The sequence below is a fragment of the Otolemur garnettii genome, unplaced genomic scaffold (assembly GCF_000181295.1).
Source record: "Otolemur garnettii isolate 467f Iridium unplaced genomic scaffold, OtoGar3 scaffold00018, whole genome shotgun sequence".
Taxonomy (NCBI): Eukaryota; Metazoa; Chordata; class Mammalia; order Primates; family Galagidae; genus Otolemur; species Otolemur garnettii.
The window spans coordinates 21,821,159-21,833,234 of record NW_003852413.1 but is presented as its reverse complement, the minus strand read 5'-3'; the positions used below and the strand labels follow the sequence as shown (position 1 = coordinate 21,833,234).

The 12,076-nt window shown below is 44.8% G+C and overlaps 1 protein-coding gene across 5 annotated transcripts in view; it reads right to left on the bottom strand.

Annotated features, from left to right (window-relative positions):
- The window catches only part of STAT3 (signal transducer and activator of transcription 3), a 65,524-nt gene extending 59,285 nt beyond the window's left edge, over nt 1-6,239 (bottom strand). For all 5 annotated transcript variants that reach the window (XM_023511114.1, XM_023511117.1, XM_023511116.1 and 2 more), the window contains exon 1: nt 5,951-6,239. The gene's annotated coding sequence lies outside the window, so the exon portion shown is untranslated. The remainder of the gene's footprint in view (nt 1-5,950) is intronic.
- Between the last annotated feature and the right edge of the window lie 5,837 nt (nt 6,240-12,076).

Genomic DNA, 12,076 nt, shown 5'->3' with positions numbered 1-12,076 from the left:
ATAGGTCCTGAGCCAAATACAACTGTTTATCACTCAACTTTTTTTTTTTTTTTGCAGTTTTTGGCTGGGGCTGGGTTTGAACCCGCCACCTACAGTATATGGGGCCAGCGCCCTACTCCTTGAGCCACAGGCACCACCCTATCACTGAACTTTTTTGAGAGAATTCCTAGTTATCATACAAAACCCTATTCAGATGTTCCCACCTGAGAAAGCCACACTGTAATTAAACCATCATCTCGCCCATGAAGAGAATTAATGTTTTTTGGACATTTACTAAGAACCTAAATTTACAGAGCTCTTAATATGTGCTAAGAACTATGCAAAGCATTTTATCTACATTATCTTATGGCATTTTCAACAATATCTACAAGACAGGCGCTGTTATCATCTCTCCTTTTACATATAAGAAAACAGAGGCTCAGATTCTGACTAGGAAGTAGCATATCCAGGATCCCATCCCAGAAGTCTGGATCCAGAGCCTAAGACTCTTCAATCACTATCCTGTCATCTCCTCTGTCCTAAATTAACAGTGGCGCAGCATATACCCTGGTCCCCACCACATTTCCAGGTTCATGAAAACAGGGACAATGTTTCATTATCCTGGCACAATTATTCACTGTCAATGTGTTTGCTGATCTGAATTAAAAATTCTGATAGGGGCAGCACCTGTGGCTCAGAGGTGTAGGGCACCGGCCCCATATGCCGGAGGTGGCGGGTTCAAACCCAGCCCCAGCCAAAAACTGCAAAAAAAAAAGAAAAAAAAAAACCTAATTCCTTTTGCTGTTGGCGTTGCCTGCGGCTCAAAGGGGTAGGGTGCTGGCCCCATATCCTGGAGGTGGTGGGTTCAAACCCAACCCTGGCCAAAAAATTGCAAAAAGAAAAAAATTTTTGATAGGCTGGGCACCCATAGTTCAATGATTAGAGCACCTGCCCTATACACTAGGGATGGCAGGTTTAAGCCTAGCCCAGGCCTAAAAGAATTTTGATACTGGGGGCTGGGTGTGGTGGTTCATGCCTGATATCATAGCACTCTGGAAGGCTGAGGCAGGAGGATTTCTTAAGCTCAGGAATTTGAGACCAGCCCGAGCAAGAGCAAGACTCCATCTCTACTAGAAATAGAAAAAAAAAAACCAGACACTGTGTTGAGCGCCTGTAGTCCCAGCTACTTGGGAGGCTAAGGCAGAAAGATGGCATGAACCCAGGAGTATGAGGTTGCTATAAGCTAGGCTGATGCAATGGTACTCTAGCCTAAGCAACAGAGTCTCTGTCTCAAGAAAAAAAAAAAAAAAAGAGGCCAAGGTACCTAGCAACATGTGTTATCAGGCATGGTGGCTTACAACTGTAATCCCAGCACTCTGGGAGACCGAGGTAGGTAGATTGCCTGAGCTCAGGAAGACTCCATCTCCTTTTTTTTGAGACAGTCTCACTTTGTCACCTTCAGTAGAGTACTGTGGCATCATAGCTCACAGCAACCTCCAACTCTTGGGCTCAAGTGATTCTCTTGCCTCAGCCTCCCAAGTAGCTGGGACTACAGGCACCCACAACAATGCCCGGAGAAGTAACTCCTTATTGGCTATCCCACCATCCCATCACCATTCTGAGACTTCCCTATATAAGGATATGCTTCTCTTCTCTCTCTCTCTTCTCCTCCACTCTCTCTCCTCCTCACTCCCCTTTTCTCTTCTCTTTTTCTCTCCTCCTTGGTGCTGCTCTGCAGCCTCCCTCCCCCACCAATAAAGACCTTTCGTTCAAAAAAAAAAAAAATGCCCAACTATTTTCACAGAGGAGGTCTCGCTCTTGCTGACACTGGTCTAAGGGCAATCCACCCACCCCGACCTCCCAAGAGTGCTAGGATTACAGGTTGTGAGCCACCTCGCCCAACCCTCAAGACTCCATCTCTCAAAATAGCCAGGCACTTGTGTGGCAGGCACCTTTAGTCCCAGCTACTTGGGAGGCTAAGGCAAGAGGATCACTTGAGCCCAGAAGTTTGAAGTTGAGCACTCAGCACTCCACCAAGGGCAACAAAATGAGACTGTCTCAAAAAAAGAAAGAAAAGAAAAGAAAAAGAGTAAGAAAGAGCTGTGATAATTCTAACATGTCAAATAAGAATGACTATAATAGAAATTCATTCTTCATATGCTATTCCTCTCATAAATTGGAGACATCTCAAAAAATTTTCCAAAGTACCACATGGCCTCAAAACTAAAGTACACCACAGTAAGCCAAGGTACCTAGCAACATGTGTTACCATGATACCGATTATTTTCACCATAACCAATGAAGACTGAGCTAGTCCAGCAAGGTCATTCTGCTGGATCTCAATGAGGCTAATCCAGCTACTTGGGAGGACAAGAGGAGTTCTTTAGGCTTTGGGGATGTCCCTCAAGTGCTCTTTGAGTGGTTTTTATAAATAACCCAAAAGTTATGGTAAAACTTTAAATATGAGTGATTTGTAGCCAATCAAAACTCCTCAAAAAACACAGCTGCACTTAAGCATACTAAGCTTTTTTTTTTTTTTTTGAGACAGAGTCTCACTTTGTTGCCCTCAGTAGAGTGCTCTCCCATCACAGCTCACAGCAACCTCAAATTCTTGGGCTCAAGTGATCCTCTTGTTTCAGCCTGGGACTATAGTCCCTGCCACAATGCCTGACTAGCTTTTAGAGACTTTTGTAGAGACAGGGTCTCCCTCTTGCTCTGGCTGGTCTCAGATTCCTGAGCTCAAGACATCCTCCTGCCTCAGCCTCCCAGAGTGCTAATATTACAGGTGTGAGTCACCACACCTGGCCCAAGCATATTATGGTTTTTTTTTTCACCCAAAGTACCAAATCAAATAAGTGGCAAGCCTCCCTTTGCATGGTGGCCCACTTTGTAAGGTCCGACTCAAGTATTAAATAATAACTACCCTAGGGTAGAGGGTATGTGCACTAATTTACTTTGTACAAATTAACCAACACCAGGCATGTGCCTGACACAAAGCAGGCACCCCATAATTAAACACCAGTACTTGCCCTCCAAAGTTTTAAAAGCTTCCCCCACAAATGAAATTTCTTGGTCTTATATTCAGTGCCTTTTATAAGTAGGCACTCCTCTACTACTTACCCTCCCTTAATCTACTAGGATTTTATATTATATCCCCATACTTCTTCACCCAAATTCTTTACACCTATTAAATTCCAATCATGATTTGGGCCACAGTTCAAAACCCTCTTTTGGTAAGACTTCCCAGTGAACATCAGGCCTCATAACCTCTCCTTCTGAAGAGCTATAGTGTTCAGTGGATCATTATACAATATATAACAGAAAAGTTCTATATCTGTACTATATGTTCTTTTATATATGATAGGTACTTTGTTGCAAAGGACAAGCCTAATGCCTTAACATCTCTTTGATGACAACATGTTGCATTGGAAGGTTAAAGCATTTATCAAGTCACTCCAGTAGACTACAATTTCTTTGAACAAGGTAAATCTTATTCTTCACAGCAACATTCACAAAGGTGCAAAAAGTAAATATTTGATTTGCACACCACCTCCAAGAAAATCATAAGCAGGGACGGTGCTCAACTCAGGTGTCTGCAATGATGATCACTGCCTCTGCCCCATCTCATATCTGAACATCAAGACATAGAGGCAGGGAGGAGAAAGCAACTTTCTAGAGACACAAACAGCTGCTGATTAAGCCACAGGGATTTCTGGTTTGTTTGTTTGTTTGTTTTTAGAAACAAGGTCTTGTTCTAACACACAGGCTGGAGTTCAGTGAAGGGATCATAGCTCACTGCAATCTCAAACTCCTGGGCTCAAGTGATCCTCCCATCTCAGCCTCCAGAGAAGCTAGAACTACAGGTGCATTTCACCTTCTAATCCTGGCACTCTGGTTTAAATAACATGTAGGTCACTTCACCTAAAACATGCCTAAATTATCCCTTTACATTAGCAAATAGCTAAATACTGATGGCAAAACTATGCAGACTTAAAACAAGCTAATTATATCCTAAGTTAGACACAACAGTTAGAAAAATAACCTAAGCAAGCCCTATTTGTATTTCTTTTTTCATCTGTGTATTGAAAATTTATCTCTCTTGGAGTCTTTCCGCTTACTAGTATTTTACTACTCAGATAGATGTTAGAATTTCATTAACACTTTTCCCAGCTGGAACTACACACACTCTAAATCAAAACCCAGCATTTAAGTATCAGTAGTTTAAAACAATCAAAATATACAGAAGGCACAATACCACAAAGACACTCTGCTGCTTTGGGCAAGCATCTTGTTCCTTTGGTCTTGATTTCCTTATCTACAAAATGAGGTTAATGCTGTTTGAACTACCTATATCACAAACCCTTTGTGGGTCAAGTTATAACTGTGGATCTTTCTAAATGGCTATTTTTACCAAATGAACTACATATGAAAACAAAAGATTCATGAATTTGTTCATGGTTCCTTGTGGTGGACTAAGATCAATGTCCCCACATCTACAACAATTATTTTTCTTTTATTCCAGACTTCTCCCAATCCCACTGTGCAAATATCTGAATAAAAATTCTGTTAGTGCTCCAGTTTGATACATGGAAATAAATGTGTTGACTCAGGGAACACAGACACATTTAGTAGAAAATAGAAAATTGACTGAATCAAGTCATAACACACTCTAAATCCACATATAAAAGACCAAAATGATTTGCCGCTTTGATTTGCTCAAACCAATATTTTATCAGCACAACCAGCTAAAAATTTACAACCCATACACAGAATAAATCCTTAATTGCACATAATAAAACCCAGCAGGTCGCACACTACATATGTATATTTTTAATAAAAAAATGACTAACCCTTGACTTTCTCACCTTACATACACTCACTTGATATAACACAAGAGTGATATGTACTAAACATGGAAAACCCAACTCCGGTGACAGTTTGAATTTTGTTAACTTGAGTGCAGCCACACCCCCTAGAACACAGGTAAAGTTTGCACACATGGTTTTGCCAAGGCCAGCCTGTCTTTGTTTCCCTCTCCTCTGCATTTACCCAAGATCTTGGCTCTGAGACAGAAAACTCCCACTCTCGATTGGTTCATTCTGTTCTGTGCAATTAAGCAACACCACAATCCAGTAAATGCAATGGCTCAATTATTTATCTTCTGGCTGGGATTACCAGGTGTTTATAAAAGAACAATGTCAAGAGGTTTAGTTCTCTCAAGAGCTGGCTTGACGAGTTGAGGGCTTTATTTTCTTATTTTTTTAAAAGAATTATTTTTACGAGAGCGCAGTGGGGGAGAAGCATGGCTTAACCTAGAAAAAGATGAGAGGGAATTTAGAAAGAGTACGAGTCTGTCAATCTCCCTACAGGAAACTTGATTCTTGTGCAATAATCCTACCCACAACTAGCCAGTTCGTGAGGCTGCAGGGGGGAAGCCACCTATTGCTACGTCCAAAGGGGCTAAAGCCAACTCCAGAAGGAGCGGGAACAGGGCAAGGCGAAGGAAGTGGCTCAGCCAGGAGCCGCCGAGCCCGCCGGCGGGGCGGGGAGGAGGCTCCTTCCAGCCCTCCCCCGCCCCTGTGATCTCTGCCGGCGTGACAGTCCCTCCCGTGGCCGGAACGTCCCCAGAACCCCAGGGAGCAGGAAGTCGGGGGGCTGTACCTCACTCCTGCCACCCAGCCTACTATACCCTAGCCCCACAGTCCTTTCTCGAGTTCATTCTCACTCTTCCTCCGAAGAACGAAACTTACTTCCAGCGCCCCCTGTCCCTTCCGAGCCTCGCTCCTGTCATCCAGGGGAGTTGTCCCTTCAAAGTGATACCCTGCGTCTCCTCATATTCTCCCGCCCCACTCAAGTGTCCATTCACAACTCCCCGCAACATCCCCGAGATTCAGAGCCCCAGCGGCGCCCCCTGGGGTCCCCAGACCTGGGGGCGGTCCAGGGAGGCGGCCCCACCCTTCACCCCCTTCACCTGTTTCTCCGGCTGAGGTCAACAGGCCGGGGCTGCGCTTGCGCCGGGTGCGGGCGGCTGGGCTACCTCAGGCCGCCGGGCTTTTCCTAGCGGACGCGGAGGGACAGCGCCTAGCACGGGTGCTAGTCAAGGATCCGGTTGGGGCCAGTTCCCTCGGCTGAGACGTCGGAACCCCTAGGTCCCCTCCGTGTCTACGCCGCCGCAGCTCCGGAAACCGCTGAATTACAGCCCCTGCAGCCAATCCCCGCCCAGCCAAAGTCTGGCCAAGACACGCCGTCATGCATAATTCATCAAAGGCCAGCTTGTTTGGCCATCCAGAGGCTGCAGTGCGTGTGCTGTACAGCTAAAGTCCCACCCACTGACCAATGAGGAGCGTCTCTATGAGAAAGGGGGCGTGGCTAAGGGAATATTGGCTACGCCTTTGTGCTGGCTGTTCCGAGACTTTGTGCTCCTCCCTCCGCAGCAATTGAGGCTTTGGGCACAGAAATTCGGAGGGAGGGAAGGAACTTAATTGGAATGTCCTGCTGAAAACCCAGCTGAGTTCCTGGCAGTGCGTGACGTCAAGACACTTTAAATGCCCCTGGTACAACTCCCTCCTGCTAGCTCTCCCTTTTCTCGGCCTTTGGCACCACGTGGGAGCTAGGTTGAGAGCCTCTTACCACGTGGGAATCAGCCATTTAGAACTGTCCCCTGGTATCTCCAGGTTCTCAGGAGGCCCAACTCCTGAATTAGATTTCTGGGGACAACAAAAAGAACATGGGTGACTCCGCCTGCTTTGAACTTCAGTTTCTGCCTGAGTAGGGACATACACACCCGGAAACATGACGTGGAAATAGAGTAATTACTAGAGTGCGTGGGGAGAGAGTAGTGGATTTAACCTCTCTTCTGTTCCATCGCTTCCAGCATCAAATGCCAACGGCTAGCCTATTGGCCAGTACACGAGAATGCAGAAGACAGTACATATGAAGACTGACACGTACATATAGATGTACGTGATTTTTTTTTTTAGACTGGCACACTCTGTTGACCAAGGCTAGAGTGCAGTGTTGTTGTCGTAGCTCACAGCAATCTCAAACTCAAGCAATCCTCCTGCCTCAGCCTCCTGAGTAGCTGGGATTACAGGCGTGCACTACTATGTCTGGCTAAATTTTCTATTTTATATAGAGACAGGGTCTTACTCTCCGTTCAGACTAGTCTCAAACTCCTGGGTCCAAGCGATCCTCCTGCTTCAACCTCCCCAGTAGCTGGGACATGTACCACTGAACCCTGGTAATTTTTCTATTTTGGGTAGAAACTGAATCTCACTTCTGCTCAGGCTGGTCTGAACTCCTGAGCTTAAGCAATCCATCCACCTCAGACTGCCAAAGTGCTAGGATTACAGGTGTGAGCCATTTTGCTGGGCCAGTACATGACTTTTTTTTTTTTTTTTGAGACAGAGTCTCACTATGTTGGCCTTGGTAGAGTGCTGTGGTGTCACAGCTCACAGCAACCTCAAACTCTTGGGCTTAAATGATTCTCTTGCCTCAGCTTCCCAAGTAGTTGGGACTACAGGTGCCCTCCACAATGCCCAGCTATTTTTTTGTTGCAATTGTCATTGTTGGTTAGCTGGCCCTGGCTGCCCTCGAACCTGCCAGCCTTGGTCCATGTGGCTGGTGCCAGGCCCAGAGAATTTACCTTCATTTTACACTTGAGACTGTGTCTTCCTGGCTTGCAATAAAAATTAAAAAAAAAATTCAAATAGCTCGGAAAGGTCAAAGATTAAAAATGAAAATCTTCCCCATCAGTCCTTCCCTGCAAGGATAGCTGTTTGTAATTTTTAGAGAGAAAAATCAATGATTCTTAATCTTGGAGGGGAGGGGAAGTCACAGATCTTTCCAGGTCTGATGGAAACTAGGGATTTTAGCCCCAGAAAAAACATACTGCACAAGCTTTTACTTACAACTTCCTTTGTTCCCAGATACCTGAAACCTGTCTGGAGACTCCAGATTCAGATGCCCTGTACTCCCTCCGGAATGTCCAAGTAAGAAGTGACAGCATCTGTGGGGCAACTCGTAGGGTCACTGATGGTGGGACTGAAAGTCTCTCATTGCCCTCTTGTACACACAGCCCACTGTGAAAATTACTGTATTTATCTGAAGGGTGTGTGTAATGATCACTGTTTATCTTTACTTCATCCCAGGACATATATCTTCCAACTTACCTAAACTCCCTTTTAGCTGTTCTATCCCATGCACTTAACTGCCTCCCTCATAACATAGAGTCCAATATTTATTTAGTGATTTACCACTTACAAAGCACTCCTTTCCTTTTTCCTTTTTCTTTTATTTTCTTTCTTTTTTGTTTTGAGATTGGATCTCTAGGATCTCACTGTGTTACACAGGCTTGATAGAATCAGTGTACCTGCTCAAATAGACCTGCCCAGCCCAAGCAGAGTCAGGTTCATGACCCACCCAGGAAGGGTCAGACTAATTTGCCTTCCAGGAAATAGGAATGCCGCCAATTGCTACCCTCCCTGACCCTTTAAATCCCCATCCGACATGACCCTCGTGTGGAATTCCTTTCTTTTTTTTTTCAGTGAGACAGTGACTCTGTCTCACTTTATCCCCCTTGGTAAAGTGCTGTAGTGTCACAGTTCACAGCAACCTCCAGCTCTTGCCTCAGCCTCCCAAGTAGCTGGGACTACAGGCGCCCACCACAACGCTGGCAATTTTTGTTGTTGTTGTTGTTGCTGTTTGGCAGGGGCTAGGTTTGAACCTTCCACCCTCAGTATATGGGGCCGGCACCCTACTCACTGAACCACAGGCACCACCTAGAATTCCTTTCTTGACTTCACCCCACCTGCATCCAGGTGGAAATAAAGACCATATTATTTCTACAGAACTGGGATTTCATTTTCCTTTGTTTTGTACCTTGGAATAATCTTTCATCCTTGGGTCCAGAACCTTTCAAGGTTGAAGTGCAGTGGCATGATCACAGATCACTGCTACCTCCAACTCTTGGGCTTGAGCAATCCTCCCACCCTAACCTCATTTGTAGCTGGGTCTACAAATGCATGCCACTACACCAGGCTAATTTTATTTTTGTAGAGTTGGGATCTGACTTTTTTTATTTTTTCTTTTTTGGAGACAGAGCCTCAAGCTGTTGCCCTGGGTAGAGTGCTATGGCATCATAGGTCACAGCGACCTCCAACTCCTGGGCTCAAGCGAGTCTCCTGCCTCCGCCTCCCAAGTAGGTGGGACCACAGGCACCCGCCACAACGCCCAGCGATTTTTTTTTGGTTGCAGCCATCATTGTTGTTTGGCGGGTCCAGGCTGGATTCGAACCGCCAGCTCAGGTGTATGTGGCTGGTGCCTTAGCCAGTTGAGCCACAGGCACTGAGCTGGGTCTGACTCTGTTGACCAGGCTTGTCTTTTTTCTTTCTTGCAACAATCATATGTAGCAGATAAGAGAGGCCATATTATCCTCTACTAGAAAACTAAAGCCAAAATAATATGATATTCTCAAGATCAGAGATTGAAGCATACTAGGTGGGTTCAGAGCCATCTTTTTGGACACCGCATCCCATAGCTTTATTCCAGGCATCCTCAAACTACAGCCTGCAGGCCACATGCGGCCAGCCAAGGACATTTATCTGGCCTGCTGGGTGTTTTTGCCACTGCTGCCTATCCTGCTTAGCAGCTGACTTGTCCCAGGGCCCACAGTCCAGCCCTCTAACGGTCTGAGGGACCGTGAACTGGCCCCCTGTTTAAAAAGTTGGAGGACCCCTGGCTTTATTCTATCCGTCCAAGCCTTGTCCTCCTCCCCTGACTCCTCAAGAGTTTCCCTCCCTGCCTTCCCTACTACTCATACATAAAATCTACCCTGAGTCTGTTTGACCTACAAAACTTTTCAGCCCAGTCATTGGCCTTTCTCCACACTTCTACCAAATTCCTGTTGGCTAAATGCTGAAATTTCACTTAGACTAATGCTTTGGCCACTTCTTGCTCCATCCTATCTCCTGGTTGCCAGAGATATCATTGTAAAAAACAAAAAAATTTTTTAGACAGAGTCTCACCCTATTGCCCTGGATACAGTGCCATGTAGCTCTCAACAACCTCAAACTCCTGGGCTGAAGAAATCCTCTTATCTCAGCCTGCCAAGTAGCTGGGTCTACAGGCATAGACCACAACAGCCAGCAAGTTTTTCTAATTTTAGTAGGGACAGTGTCTCAGTCTTGCTCAGGCTGGTCTTGAACTCATGAGCCCAAGCAATCCACCCTCTTCAGCCTCCCAAAGTGCTAGGATTATAGGCATGAGCCACCAAGCCTGGCCTAAAAATGAAGTAAATATTCAATCATGCTGCAATCTGCTTAAAAATATCTACTCTTAGTCCGGACAAGGTGGCTTGCACCTAAAATCCTAGCAATTAAGGAGGCCAAGGCATGTGGATCCCTTGAGCTCAGGAGTTTGAGACCAGCCTAAGCAAGAGGAAACACCCTGTCTCTACTAAAAATAGAAAAATTAGCCAGGCATGGTGGCAGGTGCCTATAGTCTCAGCCATTCAGGAGGCTGAGGTAAAAGAATCACTTGAACCCGGGAGTGTGAGGTTTCTGTGAGCAAGACTGAGGCCATGGCACTCTATCCTGGGCAACAGGATGAGACCCTGTCTCAAAAAAAAAAAAAAAAAAAAACCCCACAACAACAAAATTCTCTACTCCTCTCAATTAACTACATCATAAAATCCAAGTTAAGTAAAAAATAGCAACCATCTACCATAATGTCAAGCATAAGGCTGTGCCTTCTTTCTCGCTCTTGATTTGAATCTCAAAGTCCTACAAAGTCTGACCTGAGTATCCTTTCCAGCTTCATCCCGCACACCCTAAGCTCCTAAACCATTAAATTTATCACCTTCCTCCAAACACATCTGCTACTTCTGTAACTTCATGCCTCTAAGGTCATTCTCTCCACTGGGAATCTCCTCCCCTTCTTCATAGCCTATGTGAAAACTCTTAACTCATTCTTCCAAGCCTGGTTCCAACCTCCTCTCCTCTGGGCTTTCCTGGTTTGTTCCTGGAAAAGTTAATCTCTGCTAGACTCCCTCAGCAGGTTCTTTCCTCATCTGGAATAGTATTCTCTGCCTTAAACTGTAATGTATACTTTTATTAGCCTTCTTCCTGATAAATAAACATAACAATTAACATGTGTTAGGTAATTACTAAGTTCCAGGTAGTATACTAAGCATTTACATAATCCCAGCAGAACACAGTAAGATGAGTAATATTATTGATCCTCAGCAGAACACAGTAAGATGAGTAATATTATAATTCTTATTTTTAAATGGAGGAAACTAAACCTTAGAAAATAAAATACTGGTCCAAGACTGGTCCCACACCTAGAAGTTAGGGGCAAACTCAGAGTGAGAATCAAGAGTGGCTGACTCCAAAGCCTGGACCCTCTGGCCACGTGGTAGAAAACATCTTCCCCTAAGCTTTATATTCCTGTAAGCTTAGACCTTTTATTGTTCTTTTTTTTTTTTTTTTTTCCCCAACACAGAGTCTTGCTCTGGCTCTGACACTCTGGCTAGGGCACAGTGACCTCAGCCTAGCTCACAGCAATCTCAGACTCCTGGATTCAAGGGATCCTCCTGCCTCAGCTTCCCAAGTAGCTGGGACTATAGATACCCACCACAACGCCTGGCTAGTTTTTCTACTTTTAGTAGAGATGGAGGTCTCACTTCGCTCAAGCTGGTCTTCCCCCAGAGTACTAGGATTATAGGTATAAAACACTGCATCCAACCTCTAATTCTTGTCTTTATAATTTCAACATCTAGCATCTAGCTCAGAGCTCACCTGAAGCTGAGTTAATTAAGTATTAAATGAGCATTAAATAATCATGTCAACAATATAAAAACTTACAGGGAGGATAGGTGGAGGGAGGGCGATTGGTGGGATCACGTCTATGGTTTATCCTATGGGGGTACATGTGAGTCTTTCTAAATGTAGAATATAAATGTATTAACACAATAACTAAGAAAATGATATGAAGACTATGTTAACCAGTTGGATGAAAGTATTTCAAACTGTATATAGAAACAACACACTGTACCTCATGATAGTATTAATGTATACAGCTATGATTTTTTTTTTTT